General features: G+C 40.9%; 1 protein-coding gene and 1 pseudogene across 9 annotated transcripts in view; one reads left to right on the top strand and one right to left on the bottom strand.

Moving 5' to 3' along the window:
• The window catches only part of SENP6 (SUMO specific peptidase 6), a 137,811-nt gene that overhangs the window by 5,370 nt on the left and 107,799 nt on the right, over nucleotides 1-24,642 (top strand). The gene's annotated exons all lie outside the window — the stretch shown is intronic.
• On the bottom strand, nucleotides 10,409-11,377 carry LOC136389521 (cofilin-2-like; annotated as a pseudogene).

The following is a 24,642-nucleotide window of genomic DNA, read 5'->3' as shown; positions in this document are numbered from 1 at the left end:
GACTTCTGCACGCCAGGCCGATGCTCTACCACTGAGCCAACCGGCCAGGGCCTGTTATACTTTTTTTGATTCATATGATATCACACTAAAATTGTATCAATTTTAATTGGGCCACAGTTTGTGTTGAAAATTTTTTTTCTCTTCTTTGACTTGTTTCTTTCTCTTTTATTCTTTAAGATTGCTTTATACCTCCTTTTCACTGTGATAGATAGTTTGGCAGTTTTCTCTTTGTTCATTATTCAAAAGATATTGAGTAACCGTAATGTAGGTACTGTGCTGAGAGGCACAGTGATGAGGGTAAAAATGGTTTCTTCCTGGAGTTTCTAATCCAGTGAGGAAAGTCAGTGATCAAATAATCACACTTATAAATGAAAAATTATAACTGTCAAGTGCAGCAAAAGGGGATTATTCATAATAATGAGAATTTGGTCTAGTCAGGGCAGTTTGAAGAATGAATAAGTGAAGAAAAAATGGGGAGATGGTGCTTTTTATTTATTTATTTATTTTTTGATGGGCCATCATCTTTAATCCTAACTTGCACCCGGCGGGCAAGTAAAACACACACTGGGCTCCAAAACCCACTCATTCAGTGCTCACAAAGCTACTGACTTATCCGAGTTTCCTAGAATCAAAGGTTTCTAGCTCACCAGACTTATTCACCTCTGTTTCCCATCTCCTTCCTTCTCCCTGCACAAACGGGCTTCTCACTCAACACTCCGCCATCTTGGCTGCTTCTCCTGGCCTCCTCCACGTGGCCCTTCTCTGCTCTCTCCTCTAATATTAATCACAGGAACTAAGAGAGCAAGCTCCCGTTTTGCCCCCATTTTATAGTGCAAAAATCAAAACCTTTAATCCAATATACAAAATAGGGAAGTCTAATACAAAGTCACTTATCTGGGGCATGATGGGATTGTACCACCCCACATCAAAAAGGGTGGAAAGGCTTAGTCCTAAAACCAAGCCCCAGGCTACAAGGATCCTGCCTGCCCACAGCCCACCCCCAACACACACTAATATCACCTGGGCAACAGGCTTCCATGTGGGCAGCGCCATCTTTAACAAAGTGAGCATAATATATTTTATCTGCCCAACAATCCACCCCTATGCTCACTTTATTACCCACAATCTACATCATCAGCATTCCTGTGCAAGGGTATTAGGCACATTATACAAATTACATACAGTTTCAACAATCACAAAGGTACACTTCACCAGTCTGTGAGCACTTTGCCAAAAGCACAAAATGTCCTCGGCCTTCTTTCTAGCCTTTGAAAGGCTTCTCGGGGCAGGGGAGTGCTTCCAGCAAAGCAACCCCCTACCCCCATCAGGGTATTTCACATTGTCCAAAATCCGTAAGTCCATCCACAAAGGAGCCAGTGCCCACTCCGGTCGTAGTCCAGGAAATCAGTCCATGCATATGAGACCTCAGCCACCCCCCTCATCCCTGCCATCCTGGCAGGTCTTACACTGTCCCAAAGAGGAGCACGTGGCAATGGCAGTCAGCATTTCTATCTCTGCTCCGGAGAGCATGATGGTGTTCAGCCATATGTCCCAAAATCGCAGACCTACCAGGGCCATAGTAGGTGCTCCTTCCAGCTGAGCTCTCATCTTATGGAGACTGCGGATTGCAACTCCAGCCTGATTCTCCTCATCCTCCAAAGAGGGACTGAAAACACCAGCTCCCACTGCCGGGCTTGCAGCCCCGGGCCCAGCCTCAGCCCCGGCCCCGGCCTCCTGCCGCTGCTGGCTCTCCACAACATCCAGGGCAATCTGCAACTCATGAACCTGTGAATCCTCCTCCAGTAGCTGCTCCATTTCCAGGCGAATCTCACAAACCTGGTCGGGCTCCTCCTCCAGTGCTTCCTCCAGCTCCAGGGTTAGAATCTTTTTCTCCCACGTTTGCTCCAGCTCCTTCCACTGCTCGGTTTGCAGGTCCCAGGCAGCCTCTTCCACAGAGCTCTCAGTTTCCTCACGCATGGCTATAAAAGTCAGCCAGCCTACGATTCCCAAAAGAACAGACATGGGGACCCATAACAGCAGCCAGTCCTCTCTACTGCTCAAAGGTGGTGGTGGCTACTTGCCGATCTGTATCGAATCCTGCCACACACTGCACCAAATGTAAAGCCAGTGGCCGTGGCCACTATCACAGTTGCCTGGCCCATGCAGGTTCGCATCGGATTCGGACAGTCAGTAAAGAAACAACAGAGCCAAGAACTGGTGGGCCAACATCTTTAATCCTAGCTTTGCACTTGACGGGCAAGTAAAAACACACACTGGGCTCCAAAACCCACTCATTCAGTGCTCACAAAGCTACTGACTTATCCGAGTTTCCTAGAATCAAGGGTTTCTAGCTCACCAGACTTATTCACCTTTATTCCCCATCTCCTTCCTTCTCCCTGCACAAACGGGCTTCTCACTCAACACTCCGCCATCTTGGCTGCTTCTCCTGGCCTCCTCCATGTGGCCCTTCTCTGCTCTCTCCTCTAATATTTTTTTTAATAATTTATTTATTTATTTTTTACAGAAACAGAGAGAGAGTCAGAGAGAGGGATAGACAGGGACAGACAGACAGGAACGGAGAGAGATGAGAAGCATCAATCATTGGTTTTTCATTGTGCGTTACACCTTAGTTCATTGATTGCTTTCTTTTTTTTTTTTTTTTTTTTTTGTATTTTTCTGAAGCTGGAAACGGGGAGAGACAGTCAGACAGACTCCCGCATGCGCCCGACCGGGATCCACCCGGCACGCCCACCAGGGGCTACGCTCTGCCCACCAGGGGCAATGTTCTGCCCCTCCGGGGCGTCGCTCTGCCACGACCAGAGCCACTCCAGCACCTGGGGCAGAGGCCAAGGAGCCATCCCCAGCGCCCGGGCCATCTTTGCTCCAATGGAGCCTTGGCTGTGGGAGGGGAAGAGAGAGACAGAGAGGAAGGAGGGGGGGTGGGGAAGCAAATGGGCGCTTCTCCTATGTGCCCTGGCCGGGAATCGAACCCGGGTCCCCCGCACGCCAGGCCGACGCTCTACCGATGAGCCAACCTGCCAGGCCAGATTGCTTTCTCATATGTGCCTTGACCGCGGGCCTTCAGCAGACTGAGTAACCCCTTGCTGCAGCTAGCGACCTTGGGTTCAAGCTGGTAGACTCTTTTGCTCAAGCCAGATGAGCCCATGCTCAAGCTGGCAACCTCGGGGTCTCGAACCTGGGTCTTCCGCATCCCAGTCTGATGCTCTATTCACTGCGCCACCGCCTGGTCAGGCTCTCTCCTCTAACAATCTCAGGAACCAAGAGGGGGGAGATGGTGCTTTCCAAGAAGAGGCAATAAAATAGAAGGAGCAGGCCCTGGCCGGTTGGCTCAGTGGTAGAGCGTCGGCCTGGCTTGCAGAAGTCCCGGGTTCGATTCCCGGCCAGGGCACACAGGAGAAGCGCCCATCTGCTTCTCCACCCCTCCCCCTCTCCTTCCTCTCTGTCTCTCTCTTCCCCTCCCACAGCGAGGCTCCATTGCAGCAAAGATGGCCCGGGGGCTGGGGATGGCTCCTTGGCCTCTGCCCCAGGCGCTGAAGTGGCTCTGGTCGCAACAGAGCGTTGCCCCCTGGTGGGCGTGCCTGGTGAATCCTGGTTGGGTGCATGCGGGAGTCTGTCTGACTGTCTCCCCCCCTTTCCAGCTTCAGAAAAATACAAAAAAAAAAAAAAGAAGGAGCATGGCCTGTGGTGCTAGCAAGGAGAGTGGTACAAGGTAAGACTGGAAGTACCATTATCAGATTTGTTTCAAAAAAGATCACTGGCTACCACCCAGGGGTCGTCAAATTTTTTATAAAAACCGCCCACTTTTGCAGTGCTGATCAACCTGGTCCCTACCGTGCAACCAAACAGCGCCGCCATTGGCCCATTATGAAAGCTGGAAGGCCCACTAGTGGGCGGTAGGGACCAGGTCTACCAGCCCTGCAAAAATGGGCGGTTTTTATAAAAAGTTTGACGACCCCTGAAAGCTTTAGAGAGGAGCAAAACATCAGTGAGAGCATTTAGGAAACTTGCAGTATAGGACGGAAGTGATATTAATTAGCTAGTTTTTGTAATCTTTCTTTTGATATTTTCCCTCTTCTCTGTGAAACCTCTAACGCAGCGGTTCTCAACCTGTGGGTCGTGACCCCGGCGGGGGTCGAACGACCAAAACACAGGGGTCGCCTAAAGCCATCGGAAAGGCGACCCCTGTGTTTTGGCTGTTCGACCCCCGCTGGGGTTGCGACCCACAGGTTGAGAACCGCTGCTCTAACAAGTTTATTTTCTCTCATACTTGTTTCTTCCTTTTTATGCTGCACTTGTTCATGTCTAGCTTTCTTTCCTTTTGTTCTTTTTCTTTTACCAATTAATTACCCCACCAGTAATTTCTCCCTTTTTGTTTCTGCCTTCCCTTTTATTCTCTCTCTCTCTCTCTTATACCTACACACCTTTGTTTGTTTTTCTTTTTATTCTGTGCCCATCTCCTTTTGTGGACTTTGCCCAGCAGGCTGAAAAGACTTTAGTGTTGTCCTCTATACCAGCAAAACTGCATTTATCTCCAAATGAAAAGTGTCTTTCATTTCCTGTTAAGCCATACTTAGCCATACTTAATTGGTTATAAATGCATATAAATATAGTTCAACTTAGTTTGTCAGTTTTATTGGGGAGAGTAAATACTTCACAACACCTCTTAACTAAAGCACAATTTCAGCATTCCATGAATCTTTACAAGGTCTTTAGTTTCAGCCTGCTCAGGGGAACACACCACAAGTATTTCAGTTTGTCCTGCTCCTTTTTTTTTTATTGCACCACTTTTAGAAACTACATCATACTGTTATTCCTTATTTATTCCTTACATAAGTGTATGTATTGCCTGCTTTGATCCCAGAATTTATGAATTGTACTTATCACTTGATTTCATGTACTCACATGAAACAGTTGAGTACAAACTCAATTGGCATGAAGTGATTTTCATTAGAAATTCATTGAGCCCATGAATTCAGAAGCCAGAATGCTGGAATTCAACATCTAGCTCTACTACTTACTAGCCATGTGATCTTGGATAGATTATTTAACTTCTGTGTTTTCATATGTATAGAACAAGGGTAATACTTGTAGTCACCTTATAAGGTTGCCGTGGAGATTAAATGTGTTAATATATATTAAACTCTCAGAACTGCCCTGGCTGGTGGCACAGTGCATAGAGTATCCTCCCGAAGGGCCAAGGTGGCAGGTTCGATCCTGGGTCGCCAGCTGGATCCTGAGTGCACATCACTGATTCCAGCCCCAGTCAGAGCACATATGAGAAGCAGTTAATGGGACAACTAAGTGGAACAACAAGTTGATCTCTCTCTCTCTCTCTCTCTCTCTCTCTCTCTCTCTCTCTCTGTCTTTCTATTTCTCCCTCTTCCTTCCCCTCTCCCTCCCTTCCTAAAAATTTTTTTTAGAATAATTCCAGGCATATAATTCCAAGCACTGTGTTAGTTGTTATTACTATTTTTTTTCTTAGCTGGTAGAGAAAAGAACTTTTTCTTCTTGCTTTTCTTCCATCTTGCCTTCTTTTATTTAAATTTTAGTTTTCATTGTTTTCTTTTCACTTACTACCTTTCTTTTTCTAGGTATTAGCAGGTTGTGATCCATAGCAAGTTAGTGAGGAAATCAGAACTGGAGCTTGGGACCTGACTTATACAGCCTTAACCTCCTTTAGCATTCCCTTTCTACCTCCATTTTTTATTTTGCTTCTGTATTCTTCCTTGTACCTACTTTACCTATGGGAGAAGAGTTGGACTAGAGAAGGAAAAATAATAAGAAATTATAGGGATTTGTCATTTATTGATGAAGCAGAACTCTTAAGAAGGCAAAAGCAGAAGCCGCAAGTCTCATGGCCCAACCGCAGAAATTATACAATTATTACTTCTGCCGCATTCTGTTGGCCAAAAGATCACAGAGCCAGACCAGATTCAAGGGTTGGGGAGAAAGGGAATTAGACCCACCATTGAAGGGTAAGAGTGGCAAAGAGTTTGCAGCTACCTTTACTCTATACAGCCGTCTTTCCTCTCTCATACCTATGTGCTATTTTTTTTTTAATTCAACGTTCATAGTATTTCTTAAACTTCAAAATGACAGTTCTTGTGAAATCCATAAGTTTCTAATTTCTGGACAGTTTAGAAAGCTAGAAAGAACAAAGTAGGCCACACAATTTGTAGTTTGTATTGAAGTTTTAAATAACAAAATAAAATACACATTATTGTTATATTTTTAGAGAGAGAGGTGAGAAGCATCAGCTTGCAGTTGCATCATTTTAGTTGTTCACTGATTGCTTTTCACATGTGCCTTGACCTGGGAGCCCAAGCTGAGCCAGTGAACCCTGGCTCAAGCCAGTGACCTTTGGGCTCAAGCCATTAACCATGGGATCATTTTGATGATCCTGTTCTCAAACTGGTGACCCCCAGCTTGAGCCAGAAACCTCGGAGTTTCAAACCTGGGACCTCAGTGTCCTGAGTTGATGGGCTATCCATTTTACCACCATTGGTCAGTCAATAGTCATTATTAATTTTCTTAAATTTTTTTTTAGCAAGCAAGAGACAGACAGACAGACAGGAAGGGAGAGAGATTAGAAGCATCCCTCATAGTTGTGGCACCTTAGCTGTTCATTGATTGCTTTCTCATATGTGCCTTGGCGGGGGAGTGGGGTTCCAGTGACCCCTTGCTCAAGCCAGCGACCTTTGGGCTCAAGCCAGTGACCATGGGGCCATGTCTGTGGTCCCACGCTCAAGCTGGATGAGCCTGGTCTCAAGCCAGCGACCTTAGGGTTTCGAACCTGGGTCCTCAGTGTCCCAGGCCAATAGTCTATCTAGCCATTGTGCCACTGCTTGGTCAGGTTAATTTTTAATTTAAAAAAATGTTATTTATTGATTGATTTTAGCGAGGGAGGAAGAGGGGGGTAGAGTGAGAGAGAGAGACAGAGATAGGAACATCAAGTTGTTCCTGTATGTACCCTGACCAGGGATCAGATAAGCAACCTCTGTGTTTTGGGATAATGCTCTAACCAACGGAGCTATCCAGCCAGGGCTGAGTTTTTAATTTTTAAAAAAGATTTTATTTATTTATTTTACAGAGAGAGGAGAGAGGGGAATGGGGAGCGAGAAGTATCAACTCATAGTTGCTTCACTTTAGTTGTTCATTGATTGGTTCCTTGTTGTATGTGTCTTGACTAGGTAAGCCCAGGGCTTTGAACTGGGGACCTCAGCATTACAGGTTGATGCTTTGTCCACTGTGTGCCACAAGCCAGACAACAGTGATTATTTTTTACTTTCCTTAGTAAGGGACTGTTTCAAGAAATTCTGAAAACAGACAAGTATCAGCAAGAAGAAAAGAGGAAAAATATAAGAAATTATTTTTTTTCATTTAATGATGTCTGGATCATGCTGGAGTTGTTATTGTAATCTTTTTTATTTTCATAATTTAAATTCTTAGAAATCACGGTCACATTATTTATAATATTAAAAGTTAAACTAACATTGTATCAAGACATTTCTCCAAAGAGAACATACAGATGGCCAATAGACATGAAAAGATGCTCAACATCACTAATCATCAGAGAAATGTAAATTAAAACCACAATGAGATATCACATCTCACCTGTCAGTATGGCTGTTGGCAATAACTCAGCAAGCAAGTGTTGGTGAGGAGGATGTGGAGAAAAGGGAATTCTCATGCACTGTTAGTGGGAATGCAGACTGGTGCAGCCAGTGTGGAAAACAGTGTGGAGTTTCCTAAAAAAATTATAAGGGGCCCTGGTTGAGTGGCTTAGTGAATAGAGCATTGTCCCAGCATGCCGAGGTTATGGGTTCAATCCCTGGTCAGGGCATATAGGAGAAGCAATCAATAAGTACACAACTAAATGAAACGGCTAAGTGGAATGTTGAATTGATGCTTCTCTCCCTTCCCTCCCTCAGTCTGTCCCTCTTTCCTTTCCTCTTCCCTTTACTGTCTCAAATCAATGGGGGAGAAAACGGGACTGACTGCCTTAAGATCCTGCAATTCTTCTGGAAATGTATACCTGAAGAAGCCCAAAACACTAATTCAAAGAGTGTAAGTGCTGCTATTTTATTGCAGTGTTATTTACTATAGCCAACATTTGGAAGCAGTCCTAGTATATACACATCAGCGGTTGATTGGATAAAAAAGAAAGCTCTGGTACATTGATACAGTGGAGTACTACTCAGCTGTAAAAAAAAAAAATGAATGAAATCTTACAATTTTTTATCTATAGCTCCACATGGTTAGAGCTAGAGGGTATTATGCTAAGTGAAATAAGTCAGAGAAAGACCAATACTCTATGATTTCCCTTGTGTGAAATTTGAAAAATAAAATAAATGGACAAATCAAACAGAAACAAACTCATAGATCAGAGAAATTTTTATGGTTGCCAGATGGGAAGGATTAGGCGACTGAGTGAAAAAGATGAAGGGCTTCAGACATGCAAATTAGCAGTTACAGACTGGTCATGGGCATGTGAAGTATAGCATAGGGAATATAGTCAGTAGTACTGTAATAATTGTGCATGGTGCCGGATGGTACTAGGTTTATTGGGATCTCTTTGTAAATCGTATAAATGTCTAAACACTGCTGTACTCCTGAAACTAATATATTGAATATCAACTGTAATTGAAAATAAGTAATTTAAAAAGAGAAAAATTTCATAAAAAAATTAAAAACACAACACTATATCAGTACAAAACACAATAGTTAATCCACAAAGTCAGAGTTAGACTGTTAATAATCACAGTTGCAACCCACTTAAGTAAGTTGTACACTTAGCCCTAGCCAGATAGCTCAGTTAGAGCATCATCCCGAAGCTCAGAGGTTGCTGATTCGATCCCCAGTCAGGGCACATAGAGGAACTGATGTTTCTGTTTCTTACGTGCTTTTTCCCTCTCTGAAATCAATAAAGAATTTTTAAAAAGTGATGTACACTTAAGTCACATGACGTGGAGTGATGCAACAGTGGTTAATCCATTATTGTCAGCTGCAAATTACCATGATCAATTTAAAAAGGTAGTGAGTACTGAAGGTGGATCATGTATGCAGTATTCATTTGACACTGAAAATGGTGTTGCTTTTGACCCCTATATCTTGGGCTGCGTTAGGGTTCTGTACTTAACAAAATATTTTGCCTCTGTCACCAAAAATTAGGACCCTTTGTTTTCTGAGAATGCAAACTTCCTGTACTAAAATTTGGGACAGCACTAGGCAAACTGGGACATTTAGATATTCTGCCTTGGCCCAATCTGAAATTACCTTGAGACCATCTGAAATTATAGGTTTGAGTAGTATAAATAATAAGCCATATTCTCATCTTGTCTTTGGAGGGGTTTGTTTGTATTAATATGCCACAATTTTTATTGCAATGTAGCCATTTTTGTGAGGATGGAGAGTTGGATCTCAAAACCAACATTCCATTTAAGGCTCTTTTAGGCCTGACCTGTGGTGGCGCAGTGGATAAAGCGTCGACCTGGAAACGCTGAGGTCGCCTGTTCGAAACCCTGGGTTTGCCTGGTCAAGGCACATATGGGAGTTGATGCTTCCAGCTCCTCCCCACCTTCTCTCTCTCTGTCTTTCTCTCCTCTCTCTCTCCCTCTCTGTCTCTCTCTCTCCCTTTCTCTCTCCTCTCTAAAATAAAAAAAAAAAAAAAAAAAAGGCTCTTTTATACAGACATTGCCATCATGACTGATAAAACATCTTTAGTGTTACAAGACTTATATGGTAAACAAAACTACATCTTTTCGGTAGTATACATTCAATGGAAAACAAAAAGACATTAAAACAGCTACTTCTTTTAAGAACATATACAGGTAACAAACACTGAGGTACTAGGATAAGTTGATGACACTGTTAACAACTTAATTGGCATTCTTTTTTGGGGGTGGGGAGTTAATACAAAAAACATACTTTCAATGCATAGTGTTTTATCTGTGCTGTTTTGTCACAAAGATAGGCTTGCCAAAGGAGTGCTGTGATGAATGCTGGAGCCTCACAGATCTGCAATCAAATGCAACTATAAGTAGTACTGAATAAAATTTACTGTCTGACCGGTGGATAATATTTTCAAGGCATTCAATTAGCTTACCCTTTGCAGTATTCTAAGCTATTCACATTGACAATTACATGTATTACAGTGCTTGCTGCAAGGGAGGCATATAACTGGTTGTTTTGGCTAAAATGTCATTTGAAGGCATTTCTTGGGTTCTACATCCAGGTAACAGTATTAAATAGTCAAATGGCAATCATTGATAGGCTGATTATGATAGTTCGTTTATTCATTGTGTTGGAAGAATCCAGTGGGAAGGGGGTGGGGAGCACTAAACCTAATACAGGAAGCTCCTTAAGATCCAAATGGCACTTAACTGTTATTTTACAAGGGTTTTTCTTCAAGGGAAACTACTACTTTGTCTCCCAGTTTCTCTCCAAATGTTGAATGGTCCTTCATGTCATCCAACCCATTTACTTGCCACTCATGTTTAATACCTGTGTATTTTTTTTATAATGACATTTTTTTTTTTTTCAGAGTGAGAGGAGGGGAGATAGTGAACAGACTCCTGCAAGCGCCCCACCAGGATTCACCTGGCAACCACTGGCTGGGGCCGATGTTTGAAGCAACCTAGCTATCCTCAGCACCTGGGGCCTTTGCTGGAACCAGTTGAACCACCACTGGCTGCAGGAGGGGGAGAGAGAGAGAACAGGGAGGGAGGGAGAGAGAACTGGATGGTCTCTTCTCCTATGTGCCCTGACAGGAAGTCAAACCCAGGAGATACACAGGCCAAGCTGAAAGCTCTATCCATTAAACCATCTGGCCAAGGCCTTAATGGCATCTTTAGATCTAGCATAAATCATCTTACTTTTTAAAGGTGCACTTTCGGGAGCCCAGAATATTAATAGTAGGTCTTTTCTTAGACTCTTGTTTCATATGTGGCATCATACAAATTATATCAGCAATCATTCAGAGATAGCGACTTCACAAAAGATGTGTAGGGGTCCTCTGAATTATCACCAATGTTACCTATCTGCTTTGCTTCTTCTACAATTATCTGTATTTTGTCATAGCTTAAATTAAGAGAACTTTTTTAAATTTTTTTAAATTCATTTTTTAGAGAGGAGGGAGAGAAAAGGGGGGAAGAGCAGGAAACATCAACTCCCATATGTGCCCTGACCAGGCAAGCCCAGCATTGCAGGTCAGAGCTCTTATCTACTGTGCCACCACAGGTCAGGTCTGCTTCCTTTTTTTTTTTTTTTATTTATTTATTTATTCTTATGTAGAAGATTTTCTTTCATATCATTAAAAACTGAGGACTTCATTATTCACTGTAACTCCAGAAGCCATACATAGTACCTGTGGCTGTGGCTGCAGCAACCTCCAGCTCGGCTCCGGCTTGATGGCACTGGGAGAAGAAGGAGGGGCATTGGAGGGGTTTTTGTTTGTTTGTGGATTTATTTTTGTTGTTGTTGTTGCTATTTCAAGTAACATCTCATGCTTGGTGTTGAATATGAATTTTTTCCCCCTGCCACATTAACTGCATTACCTGCCACATTAACTGCATTACAGTCTTTGAAACAGCAGGGAGAAAAAAATGCTGGTGTCCCGTATATAGTAAATTTTAACTTTTTCATTTTTTTTCAAAGATTAAGGCCATTTTTTAGGACATGAAGAGCTAGAAATTCCCTGAGACTTCTGTGTACTTTATAGAGTAACCTTTTTGTCTACTCTCTTCAAGAATCTGTAAACTTCCTGCCCCTACAACTTCGAATATATGAATTTACTACTGAGACATGCTAAAGGTATTCCCTCCTCAGTGTCATGACCTTGGTTGACTTTACCTCTATGAAAATCAGTATCTTCTCTTCCTTTGTAACTTCCATGGCCACAGTTTGGATGAAGTGGGGTCACAAATATTTTGGCACTTAATTTTTTGTCTTCAGTCCACCTTGGTCTCCATTCTCTTATCACAGGAAATATATAAGAATGATTTAAGTTTTATTGCAGTAGCAATTAAGTCTGAGAATCTTCATCACCATTTTCTTCACAAGTTTAAATAACTTCTCTGTCTTTGTTGTCCCCACCATTTATAGGCTTTACTGTTTCTCAAGTTTATCTTTTTTTAAAAAATTTTTTTATTGATTTTAATTTATTGTGCTTACATAGATTCAAGTGTCCCACCGAATATATCTCCGTCTCTCCACCCCCATGTTCCCCTTGATACACCCCCTTTGATCCCTCCCCGTAACACTCTCCCCCCTTCCCTTCAGGATATGCTGTCTTGCTCTCTGTAAAGCTGTGTTTTTTATATATATATATATAATTTCACTAATCTCTTTCCCTTCTCTGATCCCATCCTCTCCTCCCCTTTGTTTGTGGATTTATTTTTGTTGTTGTTCTTGCTATTTCAAGTCGCTTTCCCTCGGGTCCCTTTGATCCTGCCTCTGCCTGTATTCCGTCACTCAGTTCACATTGTTCATTAAATCCTCATATGAGTGAGGTCATATGATATTTGTCTTTCTCTGCCTGGCTTATTTCACTTAGCATAATAGTCTCCAGGTCCATCCGTGTTGTCGCAAAAGGTAAGATTTCCTTATTTTTTCACGGCCACGTAGTATTCCATTGTGTATATGTACCACTGCTTTTTAATCCACTCATGCACTGACGGACCCTTGGGCTGTTTCCAGATCTTGGCTATTGTAAACAATGCTACAATAAACATTGAGGGTGCATGTCTTCTTTTCAATCAGTATTCTTAGAATATATTCCTAAAAGTGGGATAGCTGGGTCAAAAGGCAGTTCCATTTTTAATTTTTTGAGGAATCTCCACAGTGGCTACACCAGTCTGCATTCCCACCTGCAGTGCAAGAGGGTTCCCTATTCTCCACACTTACTAGCACTTACTGTGTGTTGATTTGTTAATGAACACCATTCTGACAAGTGTGAAGTGGTATCTCATTGTGGTTTTAATTTGCATTTCTCTAATGATTAGTGATGTTGAACATTTTTTCATATGCCTATTGGCCATCTGTATGTCCTCTTCAGAGAAGTGTCTATTCAATTCTTTTACTCATTTTTGATTGGATTGTTTACCTTCCTGGTGTTGAGTTTCACAAGTTCTTTATAAATTTTGGTTTTTAACCCTTATCAGATGTATTGTCTGTATTGTTGAATATGTTTTCCCATTGTGTGGTTTGTCTTTTTATGTTGTTCATATTGTCTTTATCTGTGCTAAAGCTTTTTAGCTTGATATAATCCCATTTGGTCATCCTGTCCTTTATTTCAATTAACCGTGGAGATAAATCAGCAAATATATCGCTGCAAGAGATGTCAGAGAGCTTACTGCCTATGTTTTCTTCCAAGATGATTATTGTTTCACAACTTACATTTAAATCTTTTATCCATTTTGAGTTATTTTTGTGACTGGTGTAAGTTGGTGGTCTAGTTTCATTTTCTTGGAAGTACCTGTCCAATTTTTTTAACACCGTTTGTTAAAGAGACTGTCTTTATTCCATTGTGTGCTTTTACCTCCTTTGTCAAATATCAATTGTTCATATAGGTGTGGGTTTATTTTTGGGTTCTCTGTTCTGTTCCATTGATCTATATCCAGTTCTTATGCCAGTACTTTGAGTACAGTGGCCCTGTAGTAGTATAACTTGATATCAGGAAATGTGATACCACCCACTTTATTTTTCTTTTTTAAGATTGCTGAGGCTATTCATGTTCTTTTTTGGTTCCATATAAATTTTTGAAATATTTGTTCTATATCTTTGAAGTATGCCATTGGTATTTTAATAGGAATTGCATTGAATTTATAGATTGCTTTGGGTAATATAGACATTTTAATGATGTTTATTCTTTTTATCTGTAAACACTGTATATGCTTCCACTTGTTTGTATCTTCCTTGACTTCTTTTATCAATGTTTTATAATTTTCTGAATACAAATCTTTAACCTCCTTGGTTAAATTTACTCCTAGGTACTTTATTATTTTGTTGCAATAGTGAAGGGATTGTTTTCTTTATTTCTCTTTCAGACAGTTCATTGTTGGTGTATAAAAATGCCACTGATTTCTGAATATTCAGTTAATATCCTGTCAGCTTGCTGAATTCATTTATCAGGTCCAGTAGTTTTTTGACTGAGATTTTAGGGTTTTCTATGTACAGTATCATATCATCAGCAAATAATGATAGTTTTACTTCTTCTTTTCTGATTTGGATGCCTTTTATTTCTTCTCCTTGTCTGATTGCTGTGGCTGGGACTTCCAGAACTATATTGAATAAGCGTGTTGAGAGGGGGCACCCCTGCCTTGTTCCTGATCTTAAGGGAATTGCTTTTAATTTTTGCCCATTGATTATGATGTTTGCCGTGGGTTTATCATAGATGGCCTTTATCATGTTGAGGTATGTTCCCTGTATTCCCATTTTGCTGAGAGTTTTGATCATGAATGGTGCTGGATTTTATCAAATGCTTTTTCTGAGTCTATTGGTATTATGTGATTTTTCTCCTTCCTTTGTTTAGGTGATGAATCACATTGATTGCTTTGCAAATATTGTACCAGCCTTGCCTCCCCAGAATAAATCCCACTTGATCATGATGCATGATTTTTTTCATGTATTGCTAGATCTGGTTTGCTAATATTTTGTTGAGAATGTTAGTATCTAACTTCATCAGGGAAATTGGCCTATAGTTTTCTTTTTTTGTAGTGTCTTTGCCTGGTTTTGGAATGAGGATTATGCTCGCTTCATAAAAGAAGTTTTGAAGTCTTCCCTCCTCTTGAATTTTTTGAAATAGCTTGAGAGGGTTAAGAGTTAGTTCTTCTTTGAATATTTGGTAAAATTCGCCTATGAAGCCATCTGGCCCAGGACTTTTGTTTGCTGGGAGGTTTTTGATAACTATTTCAATCTCATTTGATATAATTGGTCTGTTTAGGTTTTCTGATTCTTCCAGATTGATTTTTGAAAGATTATATGTTTCAAGGAATTTGTCCATTTTACCTAGGTTGTCTTAATTTTTTGGCACATAGTTCTTCAGAGTATTTTCTTACAGTCCTTTGTGTTTCTGCTGTGTCAGTTGTTACTTCTCCATTGTCATGTCTAATTTTATTTGAGTCCTCTCTCTTTTTTTCTTGGTGAGTTAGGTTAAAGGTTCATAAATCCTGTTTACCTTTTCAAAGAACCAGCTCTTGGTTTCATTGATCTTCTGATTGTTTTTTTAGCCTCTGTCATTTATTTCCGCTCTGATCTTTATTATTTCCTTCCTTCTACTTCCTCTGGGCTTTAATTGCTATTCTTTTACTAGTTCTTTTAGATGCAGGGTTAAAGTTGTTTATTTGAGCTTTTTCTAGCTTCTTAAGGTATGCATGTAATGCTGTGAACTTCCCTCTTAGTACTGCTTTTGCTGTGTCCCATAAATTTTGAGTTGTTGTATGCTCATTATCATTCGTTTCTAAGAATTTTTTAATTTCTCCTTTGATCTCATTGTTAACCCATTCTCTATTTAATAACATGCTATTTAGTTTCCAAGTGTTTGAGTATTTTTTAGTTTTTCTGTAGTAGTTGATTTCTAGTTTCATGCCATTGTAATCAGAGAAGATGCTTGATATGATTTAAATCATCTTAAATTTATTGAGACCCTTTACTGCGCTAACATGTGGTCTATCCTGGAGAATGTACCATGAGCACTTGAAAAGAATGTATATTCTGCTGCTTTAGGTTGAAAGGTTCTAAAGATATTTATTAAATCCAGTTGATCTAGTGTATCCTTTAAGTCTGCTGTTTCTTTGTTAATTTTTTTTTTTGAGGATCTATCTGGTGATGTTAGTGGGATATTGAAATCACCTACTATTATAGTATTGCTTTTGATCTTACCCTTTATATTCATCAAAGTCTGCTTTATATACAGTGTGTCCGTAAAGCCATGGTGCACTTTTGACCGTTCACAGGAAAGCAACAAAAGACGATAGAAATGTGAAATCTGTACCAAATAAAAGGAAAACCCTCCCAGTTTCTGTAGGATGATGTAGCCGCATGTGCTCATACGCAGATGATGACATAACACCGTGTATACAGCAGAGTAGCCCACGGCCATGCCAGTCAAGATGTGGACGGTACAGAGGAAAGTTCAGTGTGTTCTGTGGCTCGCTAAATTCGAATCCGTGACCAAAGTGCAACGTGAATATCGGCACATTTATAACAAAGCGCCACCACATAGGAATAACATTACTCGGTGGGATAAGCAGTTGAAGGAAACTGGCAGTTTGGTGGAGAAACCCCATTCTGGTAGGCCATCAGTCAGTGACGTGTCTGTAGAGGCTATCTGGGATAGCTACCTAAGGAGCCCTAAAAAAATCTGTGTGTGAGCCTACATTGAACTGCGCTGACTAGGTATGAAACTGGGAGAGTTTTGGGTTTTTTTGGTGCAAATTTCACATTTCTATCGTCTTTTGTTGCTTTCCTGTGACCGGTCAAAAGTGCACATGACTTTATGGACACATTGTATTTAGATGCTTCTATATTTGGTGTGTAGGTATTTATAATAGTTATTATATCTTCCTGTTGGATTGCTCCCTTTATCATTATGTAGTGACCTTCTTTATCTCTTACTATAGCCTTTGTTTTAAAGTCTATTTTGTCAAATATAAGAGTTACTACCCCAGCCTTATTTTCATTTCCATGTGCATAATATATTTTTTTGCAACCTTTTACTTTCAGTCTATGTGCATCTTTTGTTTTGAGGTGTGTCTCGTAGACAGCATATGTATAGGTCCTGTTTTCTTATCCACACAGCTACTCTATGTCTTTTGACTGGATCATTTAATCCATTTACATTTAAGGTTATTATTGATATGTAGTTGTTTATTGCCCTTTTATTCTTTAAAGCTACATATCTCTTTTACTATATTCTTTTCCCCTTTTGTTCTGTTTAAAACAGGCCTCTTAACATTCCTTGCAGCATTGGTTTGGTTGTAATGAATTTCTTGAGGTTTTTTTTTTTGTCTGGGAAGCTTTTTATTTCTCCTTCGATTTTATATGATAGTGTTGCTGGATAAAGTAGTCTTGGTTGTAGGCTCTTGTTCTGTATTACTTTGAATATTTGTTGCCATTCCCTCTGGCCTCAAGTGTTTCTGTTAAGAAGTCAGATGTCATTCTTATGGGGGCTCCTCTGTAGGTAATAGACTGCTTTTTCTCTTACAGCTTTTATTTATTCTTTATCTCTTAGCTTTGGTATTTTAATTATGATGTGTCTTGGTATAGATTTCTTTGGCTTTCTTTTTAATGGAATTCTCCGTGCTTCTTGAACCTGTGTGACTTTCCTGCATCAATTTAGGGAAGTTTTCAGCTATGATTTCTTCAAACAAGGTTTCTATCCCTTGTTCCTTCTCTTCTTCTTCAGGAACCCCTTTGATGCGGAAATTATTTCTCTTCATGTTGTCACAGAGCTCTCTTAGTTTCCTCAGACTTTTTGAGTCTCTTTTATTTGCTCTGCTTCCATGCCATCGTTTATCTTGTCTTCTAACTCACTGATTCAATCCTCAGCATCATCTATCCTGCTTTTAATTTCTTCCATTGTGGTCTTCATTTCTGATATTGTATTTGTCATCTCTGACTGATTCTTTTTTATTATTTCAATGTCCTTTTTTATACTTGCTATCTATTTAGGTGCTTGTTATGTCCATCTATTGCTGTTCTAAGATCTTTGAGCATCCTAAGAATCATTATTTTAAACTCTACATCTGGTAATTTGGTTATATCTAACTCATTCAAGTCCTTTTCTAGGGATTTCTTTTGATTCATTTGGGTTGCATTTCTCTGCCTTCCCATTTTGTCTGTGTATAAGAAGGGTGTGGCCACAGGAATCCAATGGGTGTGGCCTCTGTGTCCCGCCACCACCTCTGCTGCTGCCTCTGGCGTTCTGTTATGGGTGTTGTGGGCACTAGCCCGCTGCTGCAGTCCTGGTTTCCGCCTCTCCTCCACTGGTAGGTCTGTGGATGTTTCGGCACTGCTGGCGGGTCTGCGCGTCCCTGCTCAGCCCAGGGTCTCTGCAGGTTTTCTGATTTCTCCCCGCCCCTTGCTGCGAGGCTGTGCTTGCGTGCCTGACCGCAAGTCCTGGCTGGTGGGGGAGGGGGTGTTGCACACCCTCACTCTCCCCGAGTCTGGTCTCCCAGGTTCCTGGCTTTAACCTTGCCCGTGGGGGCGGGACTGCAGGCCGATTGGTCTTTCTCACCCGGCTTGCAGTGGGGTTGGACCGCTTTTGTGCACCCTGTTGGCCCCTGCCCACAGGACCGGTTTCCACCTCCCGCTGCTGCCCGCCCTCCTTTGAGCTCTCAGCAGTGTGGGCGGGGGCTCTGCAGCTCAAACCTTGGCACTCAATAATGTATTCCTGATGGCTCATTGCTTCTAAGCGACTGTCCTGAGTGCTGTGGGAGAGCTTGTTTTGCTGGTGTCCTGCTTCCTATTGCTGGTTCCAGGGGAAATATTCACTTTAGATTTGGGTAGTGACTCAGCCCAGGGGTTAGGGTTGCTGTCCCTCAATGTGTTTCTCTCTGTGCCTCCTAGATTACATTCTTTTCCTGCTACCCCAGTCCTCTCATCTCTTCCCGTCCCCCAGAGTCCTGGTTGAGGGGTTGTGAAAGAGGTTTTCTGCACGGTCTCTTTAAGAAGAATCCGGGGTCTGAAAAATCTGTCTTTTTGTCACAGACTGTATCCTGACTTGTTTTGCAGCTAAATACTGTCTGTAGGCCTCTTCTAGGCTCTAGGGCTGCAGGCTGGGGCTTTTGATCCTAGGGCCCAGGACCCTACCTTCTCTGCTAAACTCACTTTCTGCCACATGAGTCTCTCTGGGCTGCCATTCACTCCCTAGAGCTGTGCTCTCCGCGTTTCCTCTTTTTCTACCAATCTCAATATAGTTTCTTCAGTGTTCCTTGGTTAAAGAGTCCTCTTAACCAAGTTTAGTCCCGTGATGGCGAATCTTTTTATAAAAACCTCCCACATTGCAGTGCTGGTCAACCTGGTCCCTCCTGCCCAGTAGTGCGTGTTCCACCTGTATCAGAGCAACCAAATGGCACGGCCAAACGAGCCAGCGACCTTGGGTTCAAGCTGGCAACCTCAGGTTCTCGAACCTGAGTCCTCCTCATTCCAGTCCGACACTTTATCTACTGCTCCACCGCCTGGTCAGGCTTCTTTATTCTTAATTTCTCGTTCCTATTTTCTCTCCGTTTTTGTTTTTTTCTTACAATGTTGGGATTCTTCATATACTTTGGATAGTAAATCTGATTGACATATGGATTGAACATATATCTTAAGAAATTATTACTTTTTAAATGAATAGAATTTTATGAGCAGAATTTCTTAATGTAGTGATTTTATTTTATCTTTTTTTTTTTTTTTTTTTTTTTTTTTTTTTTAAGCTAGAAAGACAGGAAGAGAGAGATGAGAAGCATCAAATTCTTCTTTGCGGCACCTTAGTTGTTTATTGATTGGTTTCTCATATGTATCTTGACTGGTGCGCTCTAGCAGAGAGTGCCGCTTGTGCACGCCAAGTGACCTTGGGCTCAAGCTAGCAACCATATGGTCATGTCTATGATTCTACGCTTAAGCCAGCAACCCCGTGCTCAAGGTGGTGAGCTTGCGCTAAGCCGACGACCCTGGGGTTTCAAAACTGGGTCCTCTGCGTCTGAGTCCGACACTCTATCTACTGTACCACCGCCTGGTCAGGCCCCCTTTGTTTATTCTTTTTTTTCTTTTCCCCTGCTTTTTGTTAGATAAATGCTTTGGTGTGGCCTTGGCTGGTTGAGTGTCCTCGAAAATGCCAAGGTTGCAGGTTCAATCCCTGGTCAGGGCATGCACAGGAAGCAACCACTGAATATACAACTAAGTGGAACAACAAATGAATGCTTCTCTTCCCCTTCCCCACATCTTTCTCTAAAATTGATCGATAAATTAAAGAAATACTTTGGTGTAATTGGCCTTTTTTTCTCTTTTTTTAATATCAGTGAGAGAGAAAGGGGTAGGTGGAGAGAAAGACAGGGACATCAAGCTGTTCCTGTATGTGCCCGACGGGGATTGAATCAACAACCTTTGCACTTCCAGCGATGCTCTAACCAACTGATCTATCCAGCCAGGGCTGGTCCTTTGTAGTATAACTTTTTGTTTGTTTTATTATTTACTGTTAACTTCTTTAGTTTTTTATGACAGTAGGAGAGTGCCAGTCAGCTATACAGACTGTGGTAACAGATTTTGAAAATTTGCAGTGTATGCCTTAAGTTTTCTTTACATTAGGATTATTGTTCTTTCACTTGAGAGCATGCCCACACCTTTCTTCCCCCTTTCTCCAGAGTGCTTTTCCCCCTAAGTTCTAACGGTCCCCTCCACATCTGCAACCGGAGGAGCAATGGGCAGCGGCAGCTCCTCTGGGGTTAACCCCCTGAACCTGTCTCCAAGACCCCCTATTCTCTTCTCAGTGAGCCAACAGATGTCCCACCTTGGCTCCCATCTTTCCCATAATGTTTCTAGAGAACCAAACCAGCCCCACCTTTGCTCTCTCCTGTTGCTGCTTTTATCCCAGGCACTTCTTGTTTTACTGTCCAAAGCAGATTGATTGACGACTGATTGATTTTTATTTATTGATTTTAGAGAAAGGATAGAGAGAGAGAAGAGCAGGGGGAGCAGTGGGAAGCATTAACTTAAATAGTAATTGTTTTTTGTATGTGCCTTGACCAGGAGGTGTCCAGGGTCTTCAACCCACGCCTCAACGTTCCAGGTTGATGTTCCACCCTTGTACCACCACAAGTCAGGCTCGCTGTCCCCAGCTTAAATAAATGTACTCTCAAAATAAGGAAATAAACATCTTAAAGACTTTATTAGATATTTGCAAACCATATACCTGACAAGGGGTTAATATCCAGAATATATGAAGAACTTGTACAACTCAACACAAAAATCAAATAATTCAACTAAAAAATGGGCAAAGGACCTCAATAGACACTTTTCTAAGGAAGACATATAGTTGACCAGCAGATACACTAAAAGATGCTCATATCATTAATGTTTAGGGAAATGCAAATCAAAACCACCTCGGGCCTGTTAGATGGCTATCATAAAAAATACAAGAGATAAATACTAGATAGTATGCAAAGAAAGAGAACCTTGTGTTCTGTTAGTGGGATTGTAAATTGGCATTGCCACTATGGAAAACTCTGTGGAGGTTCCTCAAGAAATTAAAAGTACGGCGAGTGCTCGACTTACGACCATGATGGGTTCCGACAGACTGGTTGTAACAAGATTTGGTCATAAGTTGAGTAGGCTATATGTACAGTACTGTGAAATGATGTTATAAAAATCTTTTAAGTCATATTTTATCATAATTTTTTCATTATTGTTATATATCATAATTTTCTTTATTTTATGCCATTTGTATCATCTCTACACCATTTTGTTTCTTATTTTTACATTCGTCAGGTTTAAGTAAAAGGCGAAAGATTTATACGATCTGAAGAGAAACCAGAGTATTCGTCAGGTTTAAGTAAAACACTGCATTACCAGTACAACTAGTTTAATATTTGCAAAGACAATTTCCTCTGGGTAGACATCTTGGGAGGGGTTTGATGAAAAATATCCAAGACACAAAACACAAATTGCTGTACCAATCTAGGATAACAGTTGAAATGGTGCACGCGGAGATGGTACATTGCCGGAAGCTGGTCTGCACTGTCGTAGGCCCAGCTGGGCAATGCTTGCGCTGCTAGACGCGGAGCAGTCATGGCTAGCGATTGTGGTCGTAAAGTCAAATGGCCATAAGTTGTATAGGTCGTAAGTCAATCAATATTTGTAGAACTATCATGTGATCCATTAATTCCACTTCTGGAAATATATCTGAAGGAAATGAAAACACTATGTCAAAGAGATAGCTGCACCCCCATGTTCATAGCACAATTACTTATAATAACCAAGACCTGGAAATAACCTAAGTGTCCATTGACAAATTATTGGATAAAGAAGATGTAAATAGCCTGACCAGGAGGTGGCACAATGGATAGAGTGTCGGACTGGGATGCGGAGGACCCAGGTTCGAGACCCCGAGGTCACCAGCTTGAGTGCAGGCTCATCTGGTTTGAGCAAAGCTCACCAGCTTGGACCCAGGGTCACTGGCTTGAGCAAGGGGTTACTCGGTCTGCTGAAGGCCCATAGTCAAGGCACATATGAGAAAGCAATCAATGAACTAAGGTGTCGCAACGAAAAACTGATAATTGATGCTTCTCATCTCTTTTCATTCCTGTCGGTCTGTCCCTATCTATCCCTTTCTCTGACTCTATCTCTGTCTCTGTTAAAAAAAAAAAAAAAAAAGAGAGAGATGTAAATATATGATATATACATTCATACACATAATGGAATATTTTTTAGAAATAAAAAGGTAGGAAATGCTGTCATTTAAGTGAAATAAGAGAAAGACAAATATTGGATGATCTAACTTACCTGTGGAATTTTTAAAACAAACAAACTCCTAGAAAAATAACAAATTTGTGGTTACAGAGGGCAGGGGGTGGAAGACTCGGATGAAAGTGGTCAGAGGATACAAACTTTCTGTTATATATAAGTACTGGGGGTGTAATGTACAATATGTTCACTATAGTTAACACTCCTTTGTGGTATATTTGAAAGCCGTTAAAAGTAAATTTTAATAGTTTCCATCACAAGAAAAAACCCACTTTTTTCTTCTTTTTTTGTATCTATATGAGATGATGCCTGTTAACTGAACTTTGGGTAATCATTCACAATATACGTAAGTCAAGTCGTTATGCTGCACAACTTAAATTTAAACAGTGTTTTATGTTAATTATATATATTTTTTTTTTTAATTTTTTTTTTAGAGAGGAGAGAGAGACAGAGAAGGATGGGGAGGAGCAGGAAGCATCAACTCTCATATGTGCCTTGACCAGGAAAGCCCTGGGTTTCATACTGGTAACCTCAGCATTCCAGGTCGACGCTTTATCCACTGTGCCACCACATGTCAGGCTATTATATTTCAATAAACCTTGAAAATAATACTGCTCTTTTTATCCTAGCCATGTGAAAGGTTTAAAGAGCAGTTTTAGGTTTACAGCAAAGTAATGAGGAAGGTACAGAGATTTTCCATATACAGTACTTCCCATCCTCACACCTACTTAGCCTCCACCAATATCACCATCCCCCACCAAAGTGGTATGTTTGTTACAATTGATAAACCTATATTGATACATCATAATCACCAAAAATCCATAGTTGACATTATAGCTAACTCTTAATGTTGTAGAGTCTGTTGGTTTGGACAAATGTAAACTGACATGTACCATCATTATAGTATCATACAGAGTATTTTCTCTGTCATAAAAACTACGTTCCACCTGTTCACCCCCATCCCTCAGCCCCTCCCTACCCCAGCTTTATCCATGGAAACTACTGATTTTTTTTACTGTCTCCATAGTTTTGTCTTTTTCAGATGTATATACAATTGTCCTTTTATACCCAAAGGTTCTGCATTCAAGGATTCAACCACATGGATGGAAAATAGTTTTAGAAAAAAAGTTTGCATTGTTGCTGGTGTGTATGGTGGGGTTGGCTTACCATGATTGTGTCTGAACATGTACAGACATTTTTCTTGTCATTATTTCCTAAACAATACAGTATAGCAACTATTTACACAGATAGCATTTACAATATATTAAGTATTGTGTGTAATCTACAGATGATTTAAAAATATATGGGAGGGTGTGTGGGTAGGTCTTATGCAAATATTAAGTCATTTTATATAAGGAACTTGAGCAAATGCAGATTTTGGAATCTGAGTGGCATCTTGGAACCAATACCTTATGGATACTCAGCAACGACTAGAGTTGAAATCATACAGTATATAGTTTTTTTTATAAGTAGCTTTTTTCATTTAGTAATATGAATTTAAGCTTCCTCTATGTCTTTTCATAACTTGGTAGCTCATTTCCTTTTTTTTTTCCTCTTGTTTTTTGTTTTGAGAAAGAGAGACAGGGAGAGAGACAGGAACATTGAGCTATTCCTGTATGTTAACCTCTGCTCTCTGGGACTACCCTCCAACCATCTGAGCTATCCAGCCAGGGCATAATTTTATTTTATTTTTTTAAGAGACAGAGAGAGAGGGGAGGGGGGGGGGAGGGAAGCATTCATTTATTGTTCCATTCACTTATGGATTTATTGGTTGCGTTCCGTGTGTGTCCTGACTGGGAATTGAACCTGCATCCTTCTTGTTTTGGGATAATGCACCTTAAGTGACTGAGCTAACTGGCCAGGGCCTTTCCTAATATTTTTTTAAAAATTAATTTTTTAAAAATTTTAGCTATTTGTTATTCCACTTATTTATGCATCCATTGGTTGATTCTTTTATGTGCCCTAATTGAGGCTCAAACCTCTAACCTTGGCATGTCAACGAGACGCTCAACCAACTGAGCTACTAGTCAAGGATAAACATCTATGTGCAGGTTTTAGTGTGGACATAAGTTTTAAACTCCTTTCCATAAATACAAAGGAGTGCAATTGCTGGATCATACTGTAACATTACTTTCAGTTTTGTAAAAAACTGTAAATTTGCCTTCCATTTTGCCTTCC

The sequence above is a fragment of the Saccopteryx leptura genome, chromosome 1 (assembly GCF_036850995.1).
Source record: "Saccopteryx leptura isolate mSacLep1 chromosome 1, mSacLep1_pri_phased_curated, whole genome shotgun sequence".
Lineage (NCBI taxonomy): Eukaryota > Metazoa > Chordata > Mammalia > Chiroptera > Emballonuridae > Saccopteryx > Saccopteryx leptura.
This window is presented reverse-complemented; position numbering and strand designations above follow the sequence as displayed.